Raw genomic sequence first — 25167 nt, forward strand, 5'->3', positions numbered from 1 at the left:
ATATAGAGTGACAACTTTAAATGATCATTCTGTTGCAAACAACTACAAGTCCAAACAAATATCAGCACAAAGAAAATCTCTATTCTGTGCAGCAAAATGTTGGTCAGACTTTCACCAATGAGCCACCTATTTTAAAAGGACTTGATATTGACAAACATCTCTGATCAGTCTTTGACATTTGTAGTAACAAGCTATAACGTTATCTCCTACCACCTTTCTGTTTAGGCCACAATATGAAATGCGTATGAATGCTATAATTTTGTTTAACTCCAGGAGAAACATCCAACAATATTTTTCACTTTTTCTTCCTAATAGTGAAAAAATCCAACTATAATAGTTAATTTAAGGATTCTGCCCTTTGTTGAACACAGTGCTTTACAGATAACATCTGGTGACAAGCCATCACTCTTCCTATTTTATGTAATGAGGAAACTTAAATACAGAGTCTTTAAGGACCTATTCAGTCACACAAATACTGAGAAAATTCTATGCTAATAATCCTATCTGCAGGTCACATCTGCACCTTACTTTCAACAGTCAACATAGGGCCGATCAATTGCATTGTTCTACTACATACAACTTCTTGTTTCAGAATCAAAGAATGTCATGCCTATATGCCACCAGGAATGCCTGGACTACCTATTCAAAAACTTTCATCTTCATTTTTCTTAGACATTATGTCGTCATCACCTGCTGCCACTAGATGGTGCTTGTCATCGAAACAAAGGTCCTTCTTTCTATTTTCTTTAGATGCCTATTAGGACCTTGATGGTATGAAAGAAACTTGATTAATAAGCTAAGCACTGGGCGGGTATTCTAAGAAGTCATTTAGTACAGAGAGTTATTGATTAAAAAGTAAACAAATCATTATCAGTAAAGCTTACTTACACCATTTTTCTAATTCCATCAGTTTCCTGCTCATTTTTCTTGTCACCAAACCGTGTGAACCCCAAGACAAAAAGAACTAATAAATCTTTCTTTGGGCTTATGAGAATCAGGAGACATAGCATATGTTTTAGGAAAGGTGAACAAAAATCTCAGGATTCATTGTTATCACCCAGAAAAGCAATCGAAAGTGATCACATGCAGAGTTTATAAGAAAAATTAATCAATGACCTTTCAAAGGAAAACACACATATATCTCAACTACTGGACACTAATCAATAGGAAAGGAAATAGAACACGCTCTTTTATTGGTGGGACAGCAAACATCAAGTAATGAAAATGATAACAGAGATTGTCAACCCTTTGCCAAACACAACTCTTTTTCTCATTAATTTAAGACACACACCAAATTTGTCTCCCTGCCTCCCACCCCACACACCAACTTTATGCTCCTTTCAGGGTAAATTCTTGCCAATCTTTGTACTGAAATGCATTCAGGAGTTACCTATTCAACTTACGTGAAGGAAAGTTTGATATATTTTGCAGCAGAATGCTTGAAAAATGTGTTTCTTGGACTTTTTCCTTCTTATTCACCAACACTGACTGTTCATGGCTGCTTCACCATTATAATGAGAAATTGCCAGCTATGTTGAAATACATGATCCACAGTGTGAAAAACTGCTGAACAGCAGTGGCAAATTTTTAATACAAAAGTGACTTCCCTTTGCCTGTTAGCTTACTTTGTGGTTGCTGATTCTTGCTCACTGCCTGCTCAGGGAGTGAAAGTTAATTTTAACATTCGTCTAGAAACAGAATATAATCATTTAGGTGAAAACTTTAAAGCTAAATTTTTGTTTTACCTTTGGTTTTGAGTTTCCCATTAAAAATTCCCAGTGATACTCTGATGAATATCACTGCAGTGGGTTATGTAGAATGTGTGAACATGTATGTGAGCCAGATGTGACGAGACACATGACAGTACATTTTCATTTCATACATCAGACTGACTGGGGTGGTTCCTTGTGCCTTCTGAGCATTAACTAAGGATTTTAAAGGTACAAGCTATTTAAAAGACATAAGCTCCATACCTGCTTTCCAAGCACTGGTGAGGCACCATGGATCCCTGGATCTCTTCCAGTTTTGAATACTAGAAAGAAAAGCCTCTGTCCTCAAATTATTTCCTCCCTACCCTTATTTTTTTTTTTTCCCCTTGGAGGTCCTATTAGCTATAGCTTTGTATTGAAGAAAGACTGGGAACCAGGAGCAGCTGGTATGTGAAATTATTTCTCTTGAGCTTTATGCGTTTTGGTGGCTACTGTTGAAAACACAGTTTGGTCAGTGATGTCCACATATACATTACAAATAATATGTATTACTGGAAAATGATATACACTTGTATGATATACCATGTGGTTGAAATCCATTAAGTGACTACTCTCTAGCAGTACCCAGAACAATATATGGTATGTCTGTGCTGACAGTCTGTTCATATCTTAATAGTTTACTTATGATTCAATGGTTTACCGATGGCAATGGTGCTGGGTCATTGATATATTACTTGCTTGGCAAACAGTACTTGAACCTCATTAATTAGACTTAGGAACAGAATAAATACAAATAATCACTTTGCTAAGGCTGTTTTCTTAACTCCCAAGGAAGACAGAAAGGCATCAGTGACCTAAGTGAAGGACACAGTTGACAACCACATTATCTTCAGACATCTTTTGTTAAAGGTGAACAATGACTTAATACTGTGTTACGGCAGCACTCTATACGCCCCAAGTTTTATAAAGTAGAGTCAAGAGTGATCTGAGCTGGGAAACGCATGCAATTTTAGGTCTGCATGGAAGCACAGGCTCTCCCCACGGGGAACTCTTCTGAGTAGGACAAAAAGCTGGACCTAGGACCCAGCCCAGGGCGTGAGAAAGAAGGAACCCGGGAGGCAAGAGCGGCTGGTCCGGAGCCGGGTCCTCAGCCAGCTCCGGGCGGGCGCTGAGCGCAGAGCTCAAGCCCCCGGCGGAGGCGGCGCGGCTCGAGGCCCCTCCCCGCCGCGGATGCCCGGGCTGCTGACGCCGAGCGGCGGCCCAGAGCGGTGGGGGCCGGGCGGGCAGGCGCGAGCGAGGGCAGGGCAGGGGGCCGGCCGAGGCCACTTACGGCTTTAAATATGGATCGCAGGCTCGCGCTCGCGGCACAGGCTCCGCCGCGGCCGCCTTCCTTGAGCCCCCGCACCCTGGCTTGCTCCCGAGGGGCGCCCGGGCTGGGCTCCACTGCTGCAGCGTTAGTTACTGGCATCAGAGATCCCCATAAATATGCAGGAGCTGCAGGAGGCAAACTAGAGTAGACGCCCGCGCTCTTACACACTCGCTCGCCGAGCAGCACGCGGGCTGTGTAGACATCCCCCCTGCGCCACCTTTCTCCCTCGCGGGCCCTTCAGGTTCCAGTCCTGCCTGTTCCGAAGACCCTCCCGCCCCAGCACCTTTGCCCCGCTCTCCCGCACTCGCCTCTCTCCGGAGCGCGCACCCACCCAGGCGGCAAAGTTGTGACTACTTGGGCGCGGGTGACTGGCGCCCGCCTCGCTCCGCGCCCCGCGCAGACAACTTCCCGCGGCTCGGCCCCGCCGCGTCCCGGGCTCGCGCCTCCAGGGATTCCGCGGCCCCCCAGCCTCCAACCCCGGCGGCGCGCCGGGCAGCGCTTCGGTGGCGGCGGCGGCCGCGGTGGCAGCGAAGGCGGCGGCGGCGGCGGCAGTGGCCGCTGCAGCCCCACACTCCGCCGCCAAACTGGAGGAGCGACGGAAGCCGGACCCTAGGAGGTGAGCGCCTGGCCCCGGCAGCTGCCGGGAGGGTCGATGGGGTCCCTCGCTACACGGCGGGGGCGGGCGCGAGCCCGGGTGCCGATCCAGTGGGGCGCGCAGGCGGCCTCAGCGCGCTCCTGGGAGGGAGAGAGAGGTCAATTGCGGGCCGGGCATCCCCTGAGCTGGGCGCGGGCGGTGTGTGGAGGCTGCTTCCGCGGAAAAGTACTTTTTTTTTTTTTTCCTTCTTAGGGTTTAGAGGAAAAGTTTGGGTGGTCCTCCTTCTCCCTCACTGCTAAGTCCCCTGCGCGCAACTGGGCGTCTTTACGAGGACTGCGGGGCCAGTGTCTGCGGCGGGCTGGGCTCGGGCTCAGTGACACGTGTGTTGCTGTGAGCCTGGGTGGTCGCCCTGTGACCAGGCACCTGCTTGAGAGGAACACATCCCCAAACCCATCACAGGGGGAGATTTGGGGACTCTCAGTGCTACCGAGGCCGCGGCCCCCACTTCACTGCCCGCTCCAGGACGGAGCATTTACATCTCTCCCTGGCACGCCGAAGGCGGGGGGTGAGTCAGGCAGATTCTCTGCAAGTGGCACACACACATTTATTTGCAATGGATTTGGATAGGAGAGGCAGAGGTTAAACTGGAATTTCTTTTGGCCGGCGACAGCGGAGCTCTTCCTCAGGTACTGGGCAGCATGTGCGTCTTGGCAAGGAGAGGTGATTTCTTTTTTCTTAAGTGCATTTTACTCAGCCGTTGCCAGTCCGTTAATAAGTCACCAAAGGAAGGCAGGAGTTGGGAACTACATCAGCAAACCGCAGCAAGCACCATAAAGACAAAAGTTCTTACAGAACAAAAAGAAAAACTTGAATTGACGTGAAAGTTGGAGAAGGAAGCAGTTCTACCTCTGTCCTGTCACTTTTTTCAGCGCCCTGTAAAACTGTTTTCTCTAGCCTTCCTTCCCTCTCAAGGCCCTACCTTCTCAGCATAATTGATCACAGCAAGCTCTTTCCAACTTGACACTGAAGAGCAGCGACCCCTTTGGCTTACCCTCCCCATTTCTTTTCCTAGTTCGCTTCAGTGCCCTGGAAAGTTGCTCCTAATGAGAAATCAAGAACACTGGGCTGTACTAAACGCTCATTGTCTCAAATCCTGGAACAGTTCCTTTCCTAAGAGACACTGTATTGTACTGTAGTTCTCTTTTTTCTTGTATCTTGGGACTTGGAGTTGTAATATTACCTGAATTAAATTAATTAAAGTGTACATTGCTCATTTGGGCCTATTTTTTTTTTTCATTGTGGTTTGAGTAGATTCGTCAATGGCTTTAGAACAATATTCAGTACCTTTTTATAGCCAATGTAATGTCTTTTGTAAACGTTTCTGACTACAACTGTCTTTCTTGTGTCTATCATATTAGTATGTAAATAATTTATATGGTGATTTTAGTACTTAGACTGAAAATATTAGTATAACTTCATTCAAAGGAAGTGTGCCTGTTTATTTTTCTATAGCTTTTATAGCTGAGAAAAAACTTTTACTTTCATTTTAAGTTAAAAGTACTGATAGGATTCTGGTCTTTGTGGTAGATCTTGAAATTGAATGATTTGTTTTAACTGTATCCCACACTGTCAAGTAAGATGACACAGAAACTCTCATGTATGTAGATGGAGACATGAAAGCAGTACCACTGCATTATGAGCTGTTGAGGCAGAGAGCATTTGTAGGAGTGGGGGTGACAAGGACAAGATGGGATATTTTGATAGTCCCAGCCATGCTTAAAAGAACTGAAAACTAAGAAACCCCCAACATTTTGGATTTAACTGTTCTTCAGGATGAGGGTTTTGGTGACATTTGCTCTTTTGGGGTCATTTCTAGAGACTTACAAACATACATTAGACACCTTACCCAATGAGACTGGCAGAATGTACTCTCAGTTTAGATTAATGTATTTCTTTTAGTTCATGTAGTCAATATTAAATAATTTTAGATGTTTGAATGTTAGTGCTATGATTTCAGTCTCTTAAATGATTAAGAGACATTTTGGATTTACAAAAATGTTGTGTGAAAGAAATAAAGGCAATCAGATTTAGAGGAATAATGCGATAGAAATCGGGTAACCTTTGGGACAACTTCCAGTAGGCCCTGATGGTAATCTCATTTTTCGCTGAGTGCTGGCAGGTACAGTTTTGAGGTTCTGATCCCTTGTTCTGATAACAAAAGTGGTATCTGGCCGTAGCTTACATCTTAAAGGAAAAGACAACACTTAAAGAAATGCACACTAGCTGGTGAATCATGTAAATAAACAGGATTCCTTGCCTGCCTCTGAGAGTGCTGTAGACCATGAGGACTGCTATGTTAGGGGAGAAGAGTCCTGAGATACTCTGCTGGACCTAAGTGTGGCGAGATACATATTTGTTTCTTGGAGTTTCTTTGTGTTTATTTAAAATAATATGAATGAAATCTAAGACTGGAGTTGATAAGATTGGGAGTGGAAAGAACAAACTGAGAAGAGGAAAATCTAATGATGATTAAAATTTCTAAGCGGTTTTTTCTTGATTGCTAAATGGAAGGAATCAGAATGCGTGATTTGATGGGACAAAGGAAGCTATAAGCAGAACATGGATCTCAGTTGATGCTGTTTCCAAGGACAACCTGTGATTTATGAAATTTATGTATTTTTAGGGAGTCATTTAGCAAAATGGATAAAGAACATCCAGGAAGCTAGTAAGACTACAAAACTGGATCTTACTACTTTTACATAATGTAGGAATCTTAGAGAAAAGGAGGATAAAATTTTAAGGTCAGCTAAGTTGTATTCCAAATACATTTTGCCTTTCTCCCAATATTTAAGCTGTTGATACATTTGGGTCACAAAAATGGAAAATATGCTTCTGTTCTTCTGACATGGAGATGATCTTTTTATCCTCAGTAGTGCATACCTTTGGTTATTTTTCCAGCAATAGGGATGGATTCCCCTTTACTCAGTTCTGCCTAATATATGTTTACATACACACACACACACACACACACGCACTTTTGTAGAGGCTGATTTAATTTTGTCAAAAGCCATATTAACTACTTTCATTTTTATTTTTTATTTTTATTTATTTAGTTTTTTGAAATGGAGTCTCGCTCTGTCGCCCAGGCTGGAGTGCAGTGGTGCGATCTCAGCTAACTGCAAGCTCCGCCTCCTGGGTTCACACCATTCTCCTACCTCAGCCTCTGAGTAGCTGGGACTACAGGCACGCACCACCACGCCCAGCTAATTTTTTGTATTTTTAGTAGAGACGGGGTTTCACCGTGTTAGCCAGGATGGTCTCAATCTCCTGACCCCATGATCCGCCCGCCTCGGCCTCCCAAAGTGCTGGGATTACAGGCGTGAACCACTGCACCCAGCCACTTTCATAATACTTCTGTGGCAATGGCTTTTATTGCATTTGGTAGTCTCAGCAGTGCAATGACATTTCTAACAAGACATTGAAAATACAATGAGAGCCAGGTGCAGTGGTCCCAGATACTCTGGAGGCTGAGTTGGGAGGATCACTTAAGCATGGGAGTTCGAGGCTGTCATGTGCTATAAAATTGTGCCTATAAAATTGCTATAAAATTGTGCCTGTGAATAGCTACTGCACCTCAACCTGGGCAACATAAGGAGATCCTGTCTCTAAGAAATGAACAAGTGTATAAATGCTAATGGCTTTATTTACTTGCTGTGGCAAAAGAGAGAGAAAACTTTTTCTTCCAATCTTCCTAATGATGCCAATAATTTTATTCCTTAATGATAATGTCTTACTTGATGCTGAATATAGACAGTTCTAGACTTACTATGTTCGAGTTAAAATTTTTCAGAATTACAATGGTGTGAAAGCATTCACATTCAGTAGGGTCTATACTTCGAGTACTGATAACAACTTTCTGTTTTTCACTTTCAGTACAGTATTCAATAAATTACATGAGATATCCAATAGTTTATTTGTAAAATAGGTTAGGCTTTGTGTTAGATGATTTTGCCTAGTAGGCGAATGTAAATATTCTGAACACATTTAAGGTAGATTAGGCTAAGCTATGATACTTGGTAGGTTAGGTGTATTAGACACATTTTTGACTTGCAATATTTTCAATTTATGATGGGCTTATCAGGACATAACCCACCGTAAGTTTAGGAGCCTCTGTATTGGAAAAAGATAGTGGTAGAAACAGTAATGTTGAAACTATGTGACTCTGTAGTTGTTTGCGTAAACCAAAACATCATCTTGTTCTTCTTTCCTGAAAACTAAGTAAATGTAAGGGATTGTTATGCTTATTGAGAATAAGAGGAAACTATGTCAGAGAACCCTATGCTTTTCTTAAACTTAGCTGCAAATTATTGGTGGAGGTAGAAATGAGTATTTTATCTTTTGACTGGTGATACATGTTTGTCGAATCACTGTCAGTGAATGGGTGAATGTCCTTTTAGTCACAGCAGAAGATACTAAAGCAGATAAAAGTTTATCCTGTTTTAAAGTGACGGTTTCCATTTTCTGTTGGTAATTCCGCTCAGTAGCAGTGCCCACTTGCCGCAACTTTATTTCAGGTTCTGCAATCCAGGGAGTGTTTCATGAGAGAAGAATTTTCAGTTTGGGTGTGCCAGTTTTAGCTACCATCTTGAGAGCTAAGTTTTGTTTTTCATGTAGAATGAACACAGAAAGAAATTAAGTGAAATTAGGATATTAAAGGAAATAAATAACCACCAACTGATATTTTGGAGTTTTGTATTTTTACTTTGTGGATAATTGTGTGGAAAAGGTTTACTCCTTGACTTGAATTTAACTCGAATTTCTGTATTAGAAACCTTAAGAAAATTTTAAATAATAGTCCTAGTATGCTTTTTGGGGGATGAAAGAAATCAGTATGAATAAAAATGCAAAATGAGAAAGGAGTATGTTTTGTTTAACACCGCTGTAATAGTCTATGAGTGACACAACTAGAAAAATCTACTCTTAATATTTTGAAGATACCTTCTTATTTAAGGAGATTTTGGTGATTTATTTTTTTAAGTATATTCACTGGTTAATATTATTCTTAAAACTATTTTCAAGTAAATAAGCTTGTGGGATATGGACTTCTATATTAGTTAATTCTAGCTTTGGCCTGGAGATCTAATATTCACTGATAAGATCTAGTAACAACTTCATCTATTTGAAACTCCTACATTTGGCATGTTCCCCAGCAAAAAAAAAAAAAAAAAAAAAAAAAAAAAAAGCCTCTGAGCAGGCAAAATAGAGGGTAAAAAAAGAAATACATTATAAAGAATTCACTTTATTCCTAGGACATCCCTCAGAGTCAGTTTACTTTTAATACACATACTGTTCTATGATTGATTATAAAATGTCTAATCCCATAGCAAACAGTAAACTACAAAGTAGAAGACTAAAATGGGCTTCATTGGCAAATACACGGAAAACATTGAAAAGTACCTGAAAACAGCGTGGTAGTAAAGGAAGAGGGAGACAGAGGTAAGAACTAAAGCAAGCACAGTGGTTGAGGACTATTTAGATGTGGACTCTGATAGCCTCATTCATTACACCCCCTTCTCCCTCCCTCACTTTCTCCTTTCTTCCTTCTTTTCTCTTCCCCTCTTCCTTCTGTTCAGTTTTATTGAAATACATTGGTCAGAAAATTGTATGTCATCATACCATCAGTAGACAGCTCAGCAATTTACCTAAGTGAACACATCCATGTAACCAGTGCCAAGACCACAATATAGACCATTGCTGGCATCCAGAAGCCTCCTCTAACTCCCTCTTCAAGTCATTACTTCCCCCCAAGGTAACCGCTCTCCTGATTTCTGAGACAGTAGGTTACTTTCACCTATCGTTGAACTTTCTGTGAGTGAATTACATGGTATGTATTCTTGTGTGTGGCTTCTTTTGCTCCACATTATGTTGTGAGATTCATTCTTGTTTTGTGTGAGGCATCAGTTTATTCTCATTGCTACATAGTGTTCTACTTTATAAGAACGCCACAGTATATTTATCCATTTTGTTCTTGATTTACTCATTTTATTTGGGTTGTTTCCAGCTTTTGGCTATTATGAATCGTGCTGCTATGACCATTCTTGTGTATGTCTTTTGGTGAACATGTGGGAATTTCAGTTGTGTGTTTTGCCAGTTTAATTGATGGGACGGTTTTAGTAGATAGTACCTTCCTTTAGAATTGGTACGAATTCACATTTCTACCAGCATTGTGTGAGAGTATTGTCTATACCACATCCTTACAAAAGGGGTTTTGTATGTCTTTTTTTAAAGCCATTCTATTGGATGTATAGTTGTATCACATTGTAGTTTTAATTTGCATTTCTCAGAGTACCTTGTCTGTCTTTTCATATGATTATTGTCTACACTTTTTTTGTAAAGTACTCTTTCATGTTTTTTGCTCATGAAGTTTTTATCCAGTATCTTTTCCCAAGTAAGGATGATTTTAATACTTGGGGAGTTAACTTCTTTTATTTGTTTAGAAGACTCAGCTAACCAGGCAAACTCATTCACCGATGCTTCCATCTAATAAGTAAATTCATGGGATAAAGAGATTACAAACATTTTGAACTTGTAAAGATGATAGTCTGAATCTTTGAAACTTTATCCCTAAAAAACAAAAAACCCAAACCAAAACAATATTAAATAACTTTAATACAGCACTCAGAAACATGCAGAACTTCTCCTCAATGCTTTATGTAAAAGCACAGCATCTTGTAATTTTGTATTGCCCAATGACCGATGGAGATTTGTATTTGGAAGGTATGAGTTGAACATCCAGCTCTCTTACTTATATTTGATTTTGAGAATTAAAAAAATCATCTGTGTCTTTTTTCTTATTAAAATAATTATAAAACCTCATTCACAGAGGAGTTATGAGGAACAGATAAAGTGATCTGTATGAAATCTTGTTCAGCAGTGTAAATGGCCATACATGTTAGTTATTATTATTGTTATTGTATTCTTCAACATTCCTTATTCTTGAGTTGAAGTGTGCCAGCACTGAGAACAGTTCCTGGCATATTAATGAATGTTTGTTGGCTGAATGAATGAACAACACATTTAAGCATTTTTCTTAAGCTGTTACTCTGAGTGACTCGAGCTGTGCTTTATATATATTTTTTTCTCTAGGACTTTTACTTTTTATTGCTAAAGCTGAGTTGGAACCAAGGTTCATCAAGCATCATATTGAAAAATTGAGTCTAATAGCCAGCAGCTTGAGATCACCCATTTCACTATATAGTTCGTATTAAATTTATGCCCCCAAGTAACGCACACGATTTGGAGAACCCTTGAAAATGATTACACTGCTCTTCACTCCATGAGTGATCCCCAAAGCTTACACACTGAATATTTTTAGCTTCTATAATTAGAATGGCCACAAATTTCCAGATTTAAATTATTACAGTGGGTTCTCCAGTGCTAATACTTTGGAAGCCATGTTTTGTGTAAAATTGAACATTTAAGGATGAACAATAGCTGAAAACTGGAGCTTTTATAGTCTCTTTTCAGCTTAATATGAATAAGGTGTTTCACAGATATGTTGATTACAATGTGAAAGCAAACAACATACACCTTATACACATTTGTTGTAAAGCAACAATTCTTAACCCTTTAATAGGTCTGATTTTCAGCTGTTGACTTGATGTTGTGACTCTATTCAAAAAGTAGTTTAGAGGCATATTTTTATTTTTAGATTAAATAGAATTAAAATTTGTATGATTTTTATTTTGGGGAATTACATGATCTTCCTTTAAATAATAGTAGGTATCCCTTTGAAAAATCAGGCTTGCAGCAGAAGAAACTTGAATTTCTACTTAGAAATCTAGTTAGATTTTCTTACCCAAAGACTGATGTTCTTTGCCTTTTTTCTTGTATTTGAGGTTTTTTTTTTTATTTTTTTTTTAAGAGCTTATGGTGTTAAGCAGCCATCATTTAAGTATAGCTGTTCTGTGGTACTCAGAATACTGAGCATGAAACATTTTACTTCAGAATAACATAAGTCAGTGTACATTTTATAAGGACTTTTACATATTAGGTAGTATACCTCATGTGTGCTTGACGCAAATGTGGCCAATTTAGGGTGATTTAGTGGAAAATAGAATCATCTGGTATAGTAAACAGCTTTTATTTTCTGTTGCAGACATAATGCTATGGAAAATTGAAATAAATGCAAGGGGTAGTTATGGTGAACCCTGTTAAACTACTGTTTTAAAAATAGTGAATTTCAGAAAAGTCTCATCTTCTGAGTGATTTCATTCCTTTGAGAAGTTAAACTGGCTTTTTTTTAAAAAACAAATGCATCCAGGCGTGCCTGGTTATTGCTGTATTTAAAACTGGAAGCAAGGCTCCTCCTTTCGGTTCTCACTTGACACGTGGGATTTAAAAAACAAGGGTATACTATGGATTTAGGGAAGGATACTTGTTTAACAAATAGGATTATGACAATTAAAGTAGCTAAACTGATCTCCCAAGGGAATGGGATTAGCTCTTCCATTTTTTGTGCTCTTCAGCATGGAAATCTGTTGGCCTTATTGAAATATTCCTAATGTCTCTAATACAAACCAGGTTTTTGCACCTTCTACCACAGAAGGATCAGGAATGAAGTCCTGAAAGTGAGACTTGGTGAAATATGTTTTGTTCTGAGTGAGGAATCAGTGGGACCATCAGTTAGGCTGAAAGTTTCATGGGATCTTGAGTGTTGATGGCTGCACTCCTGAAACTCTCTCCTTGTGTATTGCGTGACCACAGCTGTAGTGAGACATCACAGTTGAACTGCTTCACAAATTCCTTCGATTCCTTTGACCTCTGGAGACTCTGTCCTTAGGAATGTGAGATGAGCACTCGCGATGTTAGCAGAAGGTAGGGCCTCATGGTAGGGAGTTTGCTAGAGTACTGATTACAATCGCCTTTGGAAAATGGCTGAGCATTAACAGATTAAGCAGAAACATGCAGCTCACACATTTGCACTTTTACAAGTTGAGCTCCTTTGCCAGGGAATGGGAGAAGGTGGATAGGAAATGTCTCAAAAGATTTAGATAAACTAGATCAGATAATTTCCCTGGAAAATATATTAAGAAATGAAATAAAAACACCACTCCAAAAGCATCAGAATAAAATATAGTTCAAACACTTACGTATTTTTATTGGCAAAACCTTAGGCAGTGAAAGCCACACTTTAATTGATCACTTTATTGCTTACTGCTTTGCACTGCCCTTTAATTGTTTCATATGTGTTCATGTTGTCTACACAGTATACTTCCCCATGGTCCTCATAGTGGCCAGAAAATGCTTATTTAATGGAAGGATACTTACTATTTTAAAAATATGTACTGGCCGGGTGTGGTGGCTCACACCTGTAATCCTAGCACTTTGGGAGGCTGAGGAGGGCGGATCGCCTGAGATCAGGAGTTTGAGACCAGCCTGGCCAACATGGTGGAACCCCATCTCTACTAAAAATACAAAAATTAGCCGGGTGTGGTGGCTGGTGCCTGTAATCCCAGCTGCTTGGGAGGCTGAGGCAGGAGAATTGCTGGAACCTGGGAGGCAGAGGCTGCAGTGAGCCAAGATTGCACCACTGCACTCCAGCCTGGGCAACAGAGCAAGACTCCGTCTCAAAAAAAAAAAAAAAATGTGAACAGACCAGAGATCCCAAATCATCTTATCCAACTTTATTTAAACTGTATTTCTGGCTGGGCACAGTGGCTCACGCCCGTAATCCCAGCACTTTGGGAGGCCGAGGCGGGTGGATTGTTTGAGGTCAGGAGTTCAAGGCCCATATGACCAACATGGCGAAACTCCATCTCTACTAAAAATATAAAAATTACCCAGGCGTGGTGGCGGGCGCCTGTAATCCCAGCTTCTTGGGAGGCTGAGGCGGAAGAATTGTTTGAACCTGGTAGGCGGGGGTTGCGGTAAGCCGAGGTCGCACCACTGCACTCCAGCCTGGGCGACAGAGCGAGATTCCATCTCAAACAAACAAAAACAAAAACAAGAACAAAAAAACACTGTATTTCTTCTGGAGAAATTCCTCCAATGCAGTAGCTGTGATCATTGCTATTAGGCTTTTTACATACTACTTGTGAAATTTGTTGTAATGAAGTTTGGAGCCCGGAGCTTTGGGGATGAGTATTTGTTATTATGATTTGTGATGTGTTATAGTTTCTTGGAAAAATTAATTAACATATTTTGATATGACTGCATTTGATCTGTTCTTTGAGTTGGATACAATTTTACCTACTAATTATTTGAGATTAAAATAAATTGTTAGCACTTTTATAAATAACTTTTTGTTTTTAAATACAGGCTCACTAGAGTTGCAAAAATATAGTGCAGAGAGTTTTTCTGTATGCTTTACTCATCTTCCCTCAATGAACACGACTTTAAAGATGCCTGAAAAGGCCTTTACCTAAAAAGATTTATAAGGAATTACAATTTTTATGCTTGCTTTGAAGAAATATGTATTTTACTGATTATATGTATAACCACAAATTATAAAAAATAGTTAGAGACACCTTCTAACTCTCTATTTTTGGGGGTTGTGGGTTTCTGTTGGAAAAGGTGCTCATGTGGCAGGCAAGAAGGAAGAGTCATTCGTTCACTTATTTATTCATATCTCTGTGAATTTGGTGTTTGCCTCATTCAAATCATTTTTAAAATATTGATCATATTGATTACATTGAACTAAGAGTTTGAAGTCTGAATGTTGTTCCTATAAAATCTTTCGAAAATATAATGCAAATAAAAGTGCATGAGAGTAGAACTTTTTAAAATTTTTGTTATACTTTAAGTTCTAGGGTACATGCGCACAACGTGCAAGTTTGTCACATAGCTATACATGTGCCATGTTGGTGTGCTGCACCCATTAACTCATCATGTACATTAGGCGTGTCTCCTAATGCTATCCCTCCCCTCTCCCCGCACCACACGATATGCCCCGGTGTGTGATGTTTCCCTTCCTGTGTCCAAGTGTTCTCATTGTTTAGTTCCCACCTGTGAGTGAGAACGTGTGGTGTTTGGTTTTCTGTTCTTGTGATAGTTTGCTGAGAATGATGGTTTCCAGCTGCATCCATGTCCCTACAAAGGACACGAACTCATCCTTTTTTATGGCTGCATAATGTTCCATGGTGTATATGTGCCACATTTTCTTAATCCAGTCTGTCATTGATGGACATTTGGGTTGGTTCCAAGTCTTTGCTATTGTGAACAGTGCCGCAATAAATATACGTGTGCATATGTCTTTATAGCAGCATGATTTATAATCCTTTGGGTATATACCCAGTAATGGGATGGCTGGGTCAAATGGTATTTCTAGTTCTAGATCCTTCAGGAATCGCCACACTGTCTTCCACAATGGTTGGACTAGTTTACAGTCCCACCAATAGTGTAAAAGTGTTCCTATTTCTCCACATCCTCTCCAGCACCTGTTGCTTCCTGACTTTTTAATGATTGCCATTCTAACTGATGTGAGATGGCATCTCATTGTGGTTTTGATTTGCATTTCTCTGATGGTGAGTGATGATGAGCATTTTTTCATGTGTCTGTTGGCTGTATAAATGCCTTCTTTTGAGAAGTGTCTATTCATATCCTTTGCCCACTTTTTGATGAGGTTATTTTTTTTTCTTGTAAATTTGTTTGAGTTCTTTGTAGGTTCTGGATATTAGCCCTTTGTCAGATGAGTAGATTGCAAATATTTTCTTCCATTCTGTAGGTTGCCTGTTCACTCTGATGGTAGTTTCTTTTTCTGTACAGAAGCTCTTAAGTTTAATTAGATCCCATTTGTCAGTTTTGGCTTTTGTTGCCATTGCTTTTGGTGTTTTAGACTTGAAGTCCTTGCCCATGCCTATGTCCTGAATGGTATTGCATAGGTTTTCTTCTAGGGTTTTTATGGTTTTAGGTCTAACAGTTAAGTCTCTAATTGATCTTGAATTAATTTTTGTATACAGTGTAAGGAAGGGATCCAGTTTCAGCTTTCTTTATATGGCTAGCCAGTTTCCCAGCACCATTTATTAAATAGGGAATCCTTTCCCCATTTCTTGTTTTTGTCAGGTTTGTCAAAGATCAGACGGTTGTAGATGTGTGGTATTATTTCTGAGGGCTCTGTTCTGTTCCATTGGTCTATAGCTCTGTTTTGGTACCAGTACCATGCTGTTTTGGTTACTGTAGCCTTGTAGTATAGTTTGAAGTCTGGTAGCGTGATGCCTCCAGCTTTGATCTTTTGGCTTCGGATTGTCTTGGCAATGCAGACTCTTTTTGGTTCCATATGAACTTTAAAGTAGTTTTTTCCAATTCTGTGAAGAAAGTCTTTGGTAGCTTGATGGGGATGGCATTGAATCTATAAATTACCTTGGGCAGTATGGCCATTTTCACTATATTGATTCTTCCTATTCATGAGCATGGAATGTTCTTCCAGTTGTTTGTGTCCTCTTTTATTTCATTGAGCAGTGGCTTGTAGTTCTCCTTGAAGAGGTCCTTCACATCCCTTGTAAGTTAGATTCCTAGGTATTTTATTCTCCTTGAAGCAATTGTGAATGGGAGTTCACTCATGGTTTGGCTCTCTGTTTGTCTGTTATTGGTGTGTAAAAATGCTTGTGATTTTTGCACATTAATTTTGTATCCTGAGACTTTGCTGAAGTTACTTATCAGCTTAAGGAGATTTTGGGCCGAGACGATAGGGTTTTCTAAATATACAATCATGTCATCTGTAAACAGGGACAATTTGACTTCCTCTTTTCCTAATTGAATACCCTTTATTTCTTTCTCCTGCCTGATTGCCCTGGCCAGAACTTTCAACACTATGTTGAATAGGAGTGGTGAGAGTGGGCATCCCAGTCTTGTGCCAGTTTTCAAAAGGAATGCTTCCAGTTTTTGCCCATTCAGTATGATATTGGCTGTGGGTTTGTCATAAATAGCTCTTACTCTTTTGAGATATGTTCCATCAATACCGAATTTATTGAGTGTTTTTAGCATGAAGGGCTGTTGAATTTTGTCAAAGACCTTTTCTGCGTCTATTGAGATAATCATATGGTTTTTGTCTTTGGTTCTGTTTATATGCTGGATTATGTTTATTGATTTGCCTATGTTGAACCAGCCTTGCATCCCAGGGATGAAGCCCACTTGATCATGGTGGTTAAGCTTTTTGATGTGCTGCTGGATTCGGTTTTCCAGTATTTTATTGAGGATTTTTGCATCGATGTTCATCAGAGATATTGGTCTAAAATTCTCTTTTTTTGTTGTGTCTCTGCCAGGCTTTGGTATCAGGATGATGTTGGCCTCATAAAATGAGTTAGGGAGGATTCCCTCTTTTTCTATTGATTGGAATAGTTTCAGAAGGAATGGTACCAGCTCCTCCTTGTATCTCTGGTAGAATTCGGCTGTGACTCCATCTGGTCTTGGACTTTTTTGGTTGGTAGGCTATTAATTATTGCCTCAATTTCAGAGCCTGCTATTGGTCTATTCAGGGATTCAACTTCTTCCTGGTTTAGTCTTGGGAGAGTGTATGTGTCCAGGAATTTATCTATTTCTTCTAGGTTTTCTAGTTTATTTGTGTAGAGTGTTTATAGTATTCTCTGGTGGTAGTTTGTATTTCTGTGGGGTCGGTGGTGATATCCCCTTTATCGTTTTTTATTGTGTCTATTTGATTCTTCTCTCTTTTCTTCTTTATTAATCTTGCTAGCGGTCTATCAATTTGTTGATCTTTTTAAAAAAAACCGGCTCCTGGATTCGTTGATTTTTCTGAAGGGTTTTTTTTGTGTCTCTATCTCCTTCAGTTCTGCTCTGATCTTAATTATTTCTTGCCTTCTGCTAGCTTTTGAATGTGTTTGCTCTTGCTTCTCTTGTTCTTTTAATTGTGATGTTAGGGTGTCAATTTTAGATCTTTCCTGCTTTCTCTTGTGGGCATTTAGTGCTATAAATTTCTGTCTACACAATGCTTTAAATGTGTCGCAGAGATTCTGGTACGTTGTATCTTTGTTCTCATTGGTTTCAAAGAACATCTTTTTTTCTGCCTTCATTTCGTTATGTACCCAGTCGTCATTCAGGAGCAGGTTGTTTAGTTTCCATGTAGTTGAGCGGTTTTGATTGAGTTTCTTAATCCTGAGTTCTAGTTTGATTGCACTGTGGTCTGAGAGACAGTTTGTTATAATTTCTGTTCTTTTACATTTGCTGCGGAGTGCTTTACTTCCAACTATGTGGTCAATTTTGGAATAAGTGTGATGTGGTGCTGAGAAGAATATATATTCTGTTGATTTGGGGTGGAGAGTTCTGTACATGTCTATTAGGTCCGCTTGGTGCAGAGCTGAGTTCAATTCCTGGATATCCTTGTTAACTTTCTGTCTCGTTGATCTGTCTAATGTTGACAGTGGGGTATTAAAATCTCCCATTATTGTTGTGTGGGAGTCTAAGTGAGAGTAGAACTTATTTATGGTACAGGTATTCGGGCAGCATGATAACACTGGATTTTATGTAAAGATGAGAGAATATCATTGTTCTGTATATCTCTATATGTTAGGTGCATGTTATTACCATACAGTATGTGTGAATGCACAATATATTGAGACGTTTTAGAACAGATGTTTCATTTATTACATATGCATAATATTTCCAGTGAAATCTCAGTGTTTCACTACTCCTTAATATATTGATAAATATTACACTTGAACATGCATTTGAATTCAATTATGTCTTAACAGGAATCTTCTCTCTCTCTCTTTTTTTTTTTTTTGAGACGGAGTCTCGCTCTGTCGCCCGGGCTGGAGTGCAGAGGCGCGATCTCGGCTCACTGCAAACTCCGCCTCCCGGGTTCACGCCATTCTCCTGCCTCAGCCTCCTGAGTAACTGGGACTACAGGCGCCCGCCACCACGCCCGGCTAATTTTTTGTATTTTTAGTAGAGACGGGGTTTCACTGTGTTAGCCAGGATGGTCTCGATCTCCTGACCTCGTGATCCGCCTGCCTTGGCCTCCTAAAGTGCTGGGATAATAGGAATCTTTAAATGCTGTATTTCTATGTTTGTCCATGTGTCTGAACTTTATGCAGTCTTATCTAGAATATTCCTTTGAGGGTTTGGTCTTGCACCTCAGGGCAGATGTAACTGGGAAGGGTCTAGAGAAACACATTGCATATCATGAGAATGGAGGATTTTTTTTAAGAGAACACAGAGAAAGTTATTTGCATGCTTATGGTCCTGAACAATGAAGTGTGAAGTCTGAAAGGAGTCCTCACCAAAGCCTGTAATGTCTTGAACACTTTCCCCAAATCCAAGAATATCAGAACTAGTAGCACCACATATAACAGAGAAATAGGCTGAGTGGCTCATGCCTGTAGTCCTTGTGCTTTAGGAGACTAAGGCTGGAGAATTGCTTGAGGCCAGGAGTTTGAGACAGCCTTGGCAACATAGTGAGACCCTGTCTCCACAAAATACAAAATAATAAAAAAAAATACATAACTGAGAGAAATAGGCTTAGCTTAAATTTTTAAAACGTTTAAGTTTATGCAGTGGGTATTTATGTGAGCAGATTTTTTACCACAAGAGGAGAAACTGTATACTCTAACAGGAGAAGGTCCAGAGCAAGTCATTGGGTGGATTAAGTATTTATACAATTTGAAAGAGAAGATGGACATTTGGTAAACAGACCTAATCTTTTGGGTGGTTATTCTGTCTTTATCCAGGACTTTACCCAGGATTATCCTGTTTTCACAGAACTTTCTTCAAGTCACTTATTTTGTAGAATAATTTCCTGTTCTTTGATGTCGTCGGGTGTCACTGAAACTTGGAGAGGATTGTGGGTCTGACCACATATGACAGTTCCTATAAAGTTTACTGGCCTCAGCATGTCTTATCTCAGCTCTTGACCTTGACCAGAAAGCACTAGTGTAAATGCATTGTTACATTTGAGGTTATAAAATAGGCACTTAGACTTCCTTATAAAATTTCTATGAATCAAATCCACGTCTTGCTACTGATAACATAAAATTGGATGTTATTTCTGAATTGAAACCAACATTTTTGGTTTGGGGTTTATTTGGTATTATCTCACTAATCTGAAATAGTTTATTTTTCCAAATAAATGCAATATATTTTATTTTGGGCAAGTTTAAAAATCATCCTCTTGGATAGCTTTTTAAAACATAATGCTATGTATGCCAATTAAAGAGCTTGGAAAGTCCGGTGCCGTGTATTCCTGTTCGGCCTACAGCTTTTAGCTTCTGTGATAAATGGACTCTACCACATGGGCTTGAACAACACAGTGTCCTTTTTTTATTTTTATTTTTTGAGACAGAGTCTTGCTTTGTTGCTCAGACTGGAGTGCAGTGGCGCGATCTCGGCTCACTACAACCTCCTCCTCCTAGGTTCAGGCAGTTCTCCTGCCTCAGCCTCCTGAGTAGCTGGGACTACAGGAGCACGCCACCAAGCCCGGCTAAGTTTTGAATTTTTAGTAGAGGTGGAGTTTCACCATGTTGGCCAGGCTGGTCTTGAACCCCTGACTTCAGGTGATCCGCCTGCCTCAGCTTCCCAAAGAGCTGGAATTACAGGCGTGAAACACTGTGCCTGGCTCACAGTGTCTTTTATGTAAAAACCAGAATAGCAGAAAAAAGTAGGTTAGAGCATGTGGCCCAGGCTGCTACTTGAGTTGACAGCTGATGGACTAACTTCTTAGTCCTGTAGAGAAAGTGAAGATTTAGTCTGTAGGTGAATGTCTGGGGATGTGGAATCTGACAGAACCCCTATGGCTTGGGGAGCAGTGGTGGGATGATGTGAAAGCCTTAGTAGGTACTATGCAGGGTCTGTGGAATCAAGGAAGAGGAAATCATGTTTTGAGGAGGCTGATTGTGAGAAACTGTGAACCTGTCTGCTTAAATTACAAGAGTGGTCTGTTTATCTGCTGTCAACAGAGGTGAAGTAGTCACTTTAATTGAATTTTCTGATAATTGAAGCTTACTTACTTAGTTAAGTGTCTAAACTAAAATTGTCTGAAAATATTTTCTGATGTACATCATTTTAAAATGAATTACACACATTTATATTCTGTCTCAACATATTGAATGTAATTTTCCCTCTTGTTCATCTGTTGATATTCATTATATAATTCAGATGTGGTCTCAAGTCTGGAGACTTGTGGAGTTATTGCTCCTACACTGAGTGTTTCCATGTCATTATGCCTTAATCCTTGTTTAGACACAGCTGTGACACCCTCTTGACAACATAAAGGATAAGCAAAAGGTTCTATAAATGTATCCTGGGCTAGAAAGTGGCATTATTGACTGGCCACTGGCCATCAGCAAAAGGGCCTGAGTGGAAGGATATGAAAGGATGGGTGTAATATAGAGGACGGATTGATGGGTGCAGCAAACCACCATGGCACGTGTATACCTATGTAACAAACCTGCACGTTCTGCGCATGTATCCCAGAACTTAAAGTACAGTTAAAAAAAAAAAAAAAAGAAGAAAGGGTGGGTGGTGAGCACAGCTGACACAGCCCACGAATACCTTGGGGGCTTTGAGAAGGCTGCTGAGATCCAGCAATCATGTGGCAAATTTCAGTTATTTTTATTGAGACCTTAATAGGCTGTTGAGGTCATTGGAAACTCCTATCAAAATTGTTTTCTGAATCCTCTGTGACTGTCAGGGTTTCCCTATGCGAGCTAAGCTCTGCAGCCAGAGAGCCCGGGCTTGAATCCTGTCTCTACCATTGTCTTAGGCTGAGTTCCCTGTGAAACAGTTTCTGAGATTGTGCAAGAAGTTTACTGGGACTTGTACTGAGGGACGCTACCTGTTGGGGGAGTGAAGGAAGTTGGATTGCGAAGAGGGAGGAGCTGAAGAGCAAGGCAGTAACAGAGGCCTCCGCTGATCCCATCAGGAGCTCTGGAGCTGGGGAGAGAGTTGCCCCACCTTCAGATAAGGAAGCCAGGCCTTCTTCTCCCACATCAACTGGTCATGATATATGGGCTGCCTCTGGAGATGGGTGTGACCTTGGGTCAGATGGCTCTTTTTGGCTAAGGTAATTTCTAGAACAAGGTTAGACTGAGTGTCATCAACCAACACTCCACCAGCTGGGGAAGCACCTCTGTTCTGAAGGGGAGATCTGGGCCGCATAGCACAGCACCAAAGACTTTGTGCCTTATGACGGGGGACTCTGTGCTTCCAAGTTCTTTATCCCAATCTTCTTTAATTCCTAGGGTTTAAGTAAATTAATGAATGTGAAATGCTTAGAAAAATCCATAGCACGTAGTCAGTATGGTTTAAGTGTTCGTTATTATGATCATACCTGACTTTATCAGCCCTACCTCTCTCTTATACCATGGTTCTTCTAACATGCTGAGTCTGAAAGCTGCTAATACTCTCCTTACTAATTTTTTAAAATTTTCTTTGTAAGAGGAAAACAACTGACAATATTTTAGTAAGAAATGATTTACGTATAATGTGTTTTAGTACCATTTGTGTTTTTAATTTTTACCAGAAGAAAGATGCAAAAGAAGTAATTACTGATGATGACATTTGAAGGATTTGGACATATGGTGGATAAAAGTTTTAGGAGTATGTGTGTATTAATTGTTGGCCTCCCTCAAAGTAACTTAGATAAGCAATTTCTGAGTTAACAGAGAGTTCACTGCTGTTGAGTTGGAGACTGATGTGATAAGAGCAGTTCATAACCAGGGGATAGTGTCCAGCTGAGAAGCTCCTTGAAGTGTTGGTCTTCTCCTATCCCATCACTGTAGGCCTATAAACATTAAAACGTATAGCCAATACATATAACATTGACAGTTAAATTGCTTTATTTCTTAAACGTTTCAGAATCATTCGTTTCAGTATTTAAATTCCATAAATATAGAGCAGATCACCTGGAATGCTTTAGAAATTTGGTTTTGATTCAAAGTAATGTTCTCATGGAGATTCAGTCTCTGCCAATTCATTTCTCATTCACTTTAGGACATGGCTAATTCCCTTGGACAGTTTTTATCTCCTTCATATTCATATGGGTGGAAAACATTTTATTTGAAATGACTCACCCTTCCCCCACCTCCCCAAATATGGCAGCTATGTTGTATTCTTTATTTTTAAGGGACTATCTGATTACAGTGTGAACATTAAAGCAGGGATGGTTAAAAATGTATGCCACAAAACACTTTTAAAATATCAAGTGTGAACATTTCTTCTGTTTGTACCAGTAATCCATTATTTGTATACCCTAATAAAGTTAGCAGAGTGGAGGAGGAAATGATACAACACCTTCTTTGAAATTTTTTTTTTAAAAAGAGGGCTTCCTTGAATCCATTTTCCTCCCCAGTTTTAATTTAAATTACTTGTACTTATTCTCTATTTCTTTTAAAGAAATGAGATTATTAGAAATGAACCATGGAAAATAATTTATCTACATATTTATTATATGATGATCTGTAGAAAATGAGGATTACATGGAATACATAGTAAGCATAAAGCTGTTAACAAGAAATTTGTTTTAACTTAACTTTCTTAGACATTAACCTTGTTTCTGAGTTGAGCAATCTGTTGTGGGTTCTATGCAGAATTCCATGGTTACTTTTGTTATGTGAGCCAGGAACCTAATGGAAATCTTCTCACTTCAGCAACCAGCTAACTTTTTTTTTCCTATTGAGACTAAGAAGAATGTCTAACACATTTCAGATTTTACTTCCACATTTTGGTGGGGAGCGGTATTTGGGAAGAGTGAATATGGATAAAAGATTTGAGGTAGACTAATAGATGTGTAAAAATGTATTAATGTTTATATATGATGAGTGGTAAAAATGTATTGCATAACAAGTCCTTTCCCCTTTTAGAAAGATGACTTTTAAAACTGTGTATTTTGGGGATTAAAATACATAAACCCTCTTTTTAGAGAAACATTGTTGAGCTTGATTTAACGGGAAACAACTCTATATCCAAGACGATAATGCTAGCATAGCTTTTAATTCTCAAAAACTTGAAATTATGACATTGGTGTGTATGATCTTTCACTACTTAAGAGATAGTGAAATAAAAATAGTATTTTGGACAAAATTATGTATTGTGTCCAAAATGAGTGTAGGTGAAATTTCTACTCTTGTATATTTAATCCCAAGCTAATCAGTTACTGTGTGATGGCTTTGCAGAGGGTCTTGCTCATAACTCCCAATTTAAAAAGACACTTAATGCCCTCTTTTTTGTTAGCATGCATGTAGGCAGGTTTTTATGTGGATTTTAGTTATACCTTGGTGAAAAACATGCATTTCTCAATCTTGGGCCATTGACCTGAGTTTTTTAAATGAATAAATGCAAACCAGAATATATTGTAAGAAGCAAAATCTGTTGATCCAAAACACTTGTTTATTTATATAGAATGGCTTAGTACTTTCATTTAGAGTATAAATGTTAATCAAGTCTTGGGATTGTTCATCTAAATATATAAATGTAATATGGTCAGGGACACCTAAATAAATGTTTGCTTGAATGATAACTAGTTAGTAGAAGTATATTAAACTTGATTTTAATCACTCACAAAGTTTTACAAATGAAATATGTAGTAAACTCACTGTATATTATGTAATTTAAATAAAAGGCAGAAGAGGAAAAATACCTAATAAGCAAAACACTATAAATTCCAGAAAAACCATGTTATTGGAATTTATATTTTCTCTGAAAATCAAGTAGTTTTTCACCCAGAGGCCACTTGAAGGTTTATCAGAAGGAGAGGAAGATTCCATGTGGTGTTGGCTATTTGTTCTAATGGTCTAAATGAAATGGAAAAAGAAAACATGGCCTTATACTAATGGTTCAGTTTCCAACAATAAACCTGGTGGGTTCGCTTTAAGTGTGGTTTCCTGAAAATTGATGATGATTTTTAGCACTTAGCTTCTTATCTTCAAAGCACTTTCCAAATGTTAAATAATTAATTGCCACAACCCCCATGTGGGGGTAGAATAGCAAGCATGACTTTCCGTTTACCAGGAAGCCATTATGACAGAGTCTGGAAATGTTGATTTTTATTTTTAGAGGTGTCTTTGCTTTCCAAGGTGACCAGCATTTTAAATGATGTCCTGGTTTCCAATCACAGGGTCATGGGAAAAGTAACCAAGGATGTTGAGTACTTGAAAACTTTTTCTTCTTCTTGTTTCCATACAGATTTCACTTTTCGTCTTACTTTTGCCTGTTCATTTTGCAATACTATTTTTTAAAATGGAATATTAAATATTAGCAAGTTTAGTCTTTGCCGTTAGTATAGTCTCTTTGTACCTAGTAAATCCAGCATGTAGAAAACCTGGTGGAACTAGGAGGGATAAAGATAACTTTAAGTGGAAAAAAAAATCACATTTCAAAAACAACTTTAATATATTAAATAAATGAATCATTTTAAACAATAGTTTTCTAGCTTAACTTAACCTTGGAGTCTGAGGAATAATGAATACAGACCATATATATGCCTAACGGTGTATTATGACTGTATGACATATTGCACTGTATGACATATATTGAGGATGAACTTA

The 25167-nt window shown here is 39.3% G+C and overlaps 1 protein-coding gene across 2 annotated transcripts in view; it reads left to right on the top strand.

Moving 5' to 3' along the window:
• The first annotated feature begins 2993 nt into the window (after positions 1-2993).
• Positions 2994-25167, top strand: part of SLC4A4 (solute carrier family 4 member 4) — a 390757-nt gene continuing 368583 nt past the window's right edge. Inside the window, exon 1 of one of the 2 annotated variants that reach the window (XM_007998838.3) lies at positions 2994-3694. The gene's annotated coding sequence lies outside the window, so the exon portion shown is untranslated. The remainder of the gene's footprint in view (positions 3695-25167) is intronic. The other variant, XM_007998839.3, reaches the window with a different exon arrangement.

The sequence above is a fragment of the Chlorocebus sabaeus genome, chromosome 7, assembly GCF_047675955.1.
Source record: "Chlorocebus sabaeus isolate Y175 chromosome 7, mChlSab1.0.hap1, whole genome shotgun sequence".
Taxonomy (NCBI): Eukaryota; Metazoa; Chordata; class Mammalia; order Primates; family Cercopithecidae; genus Chlorocebus; species Chlorocebus sabaeus.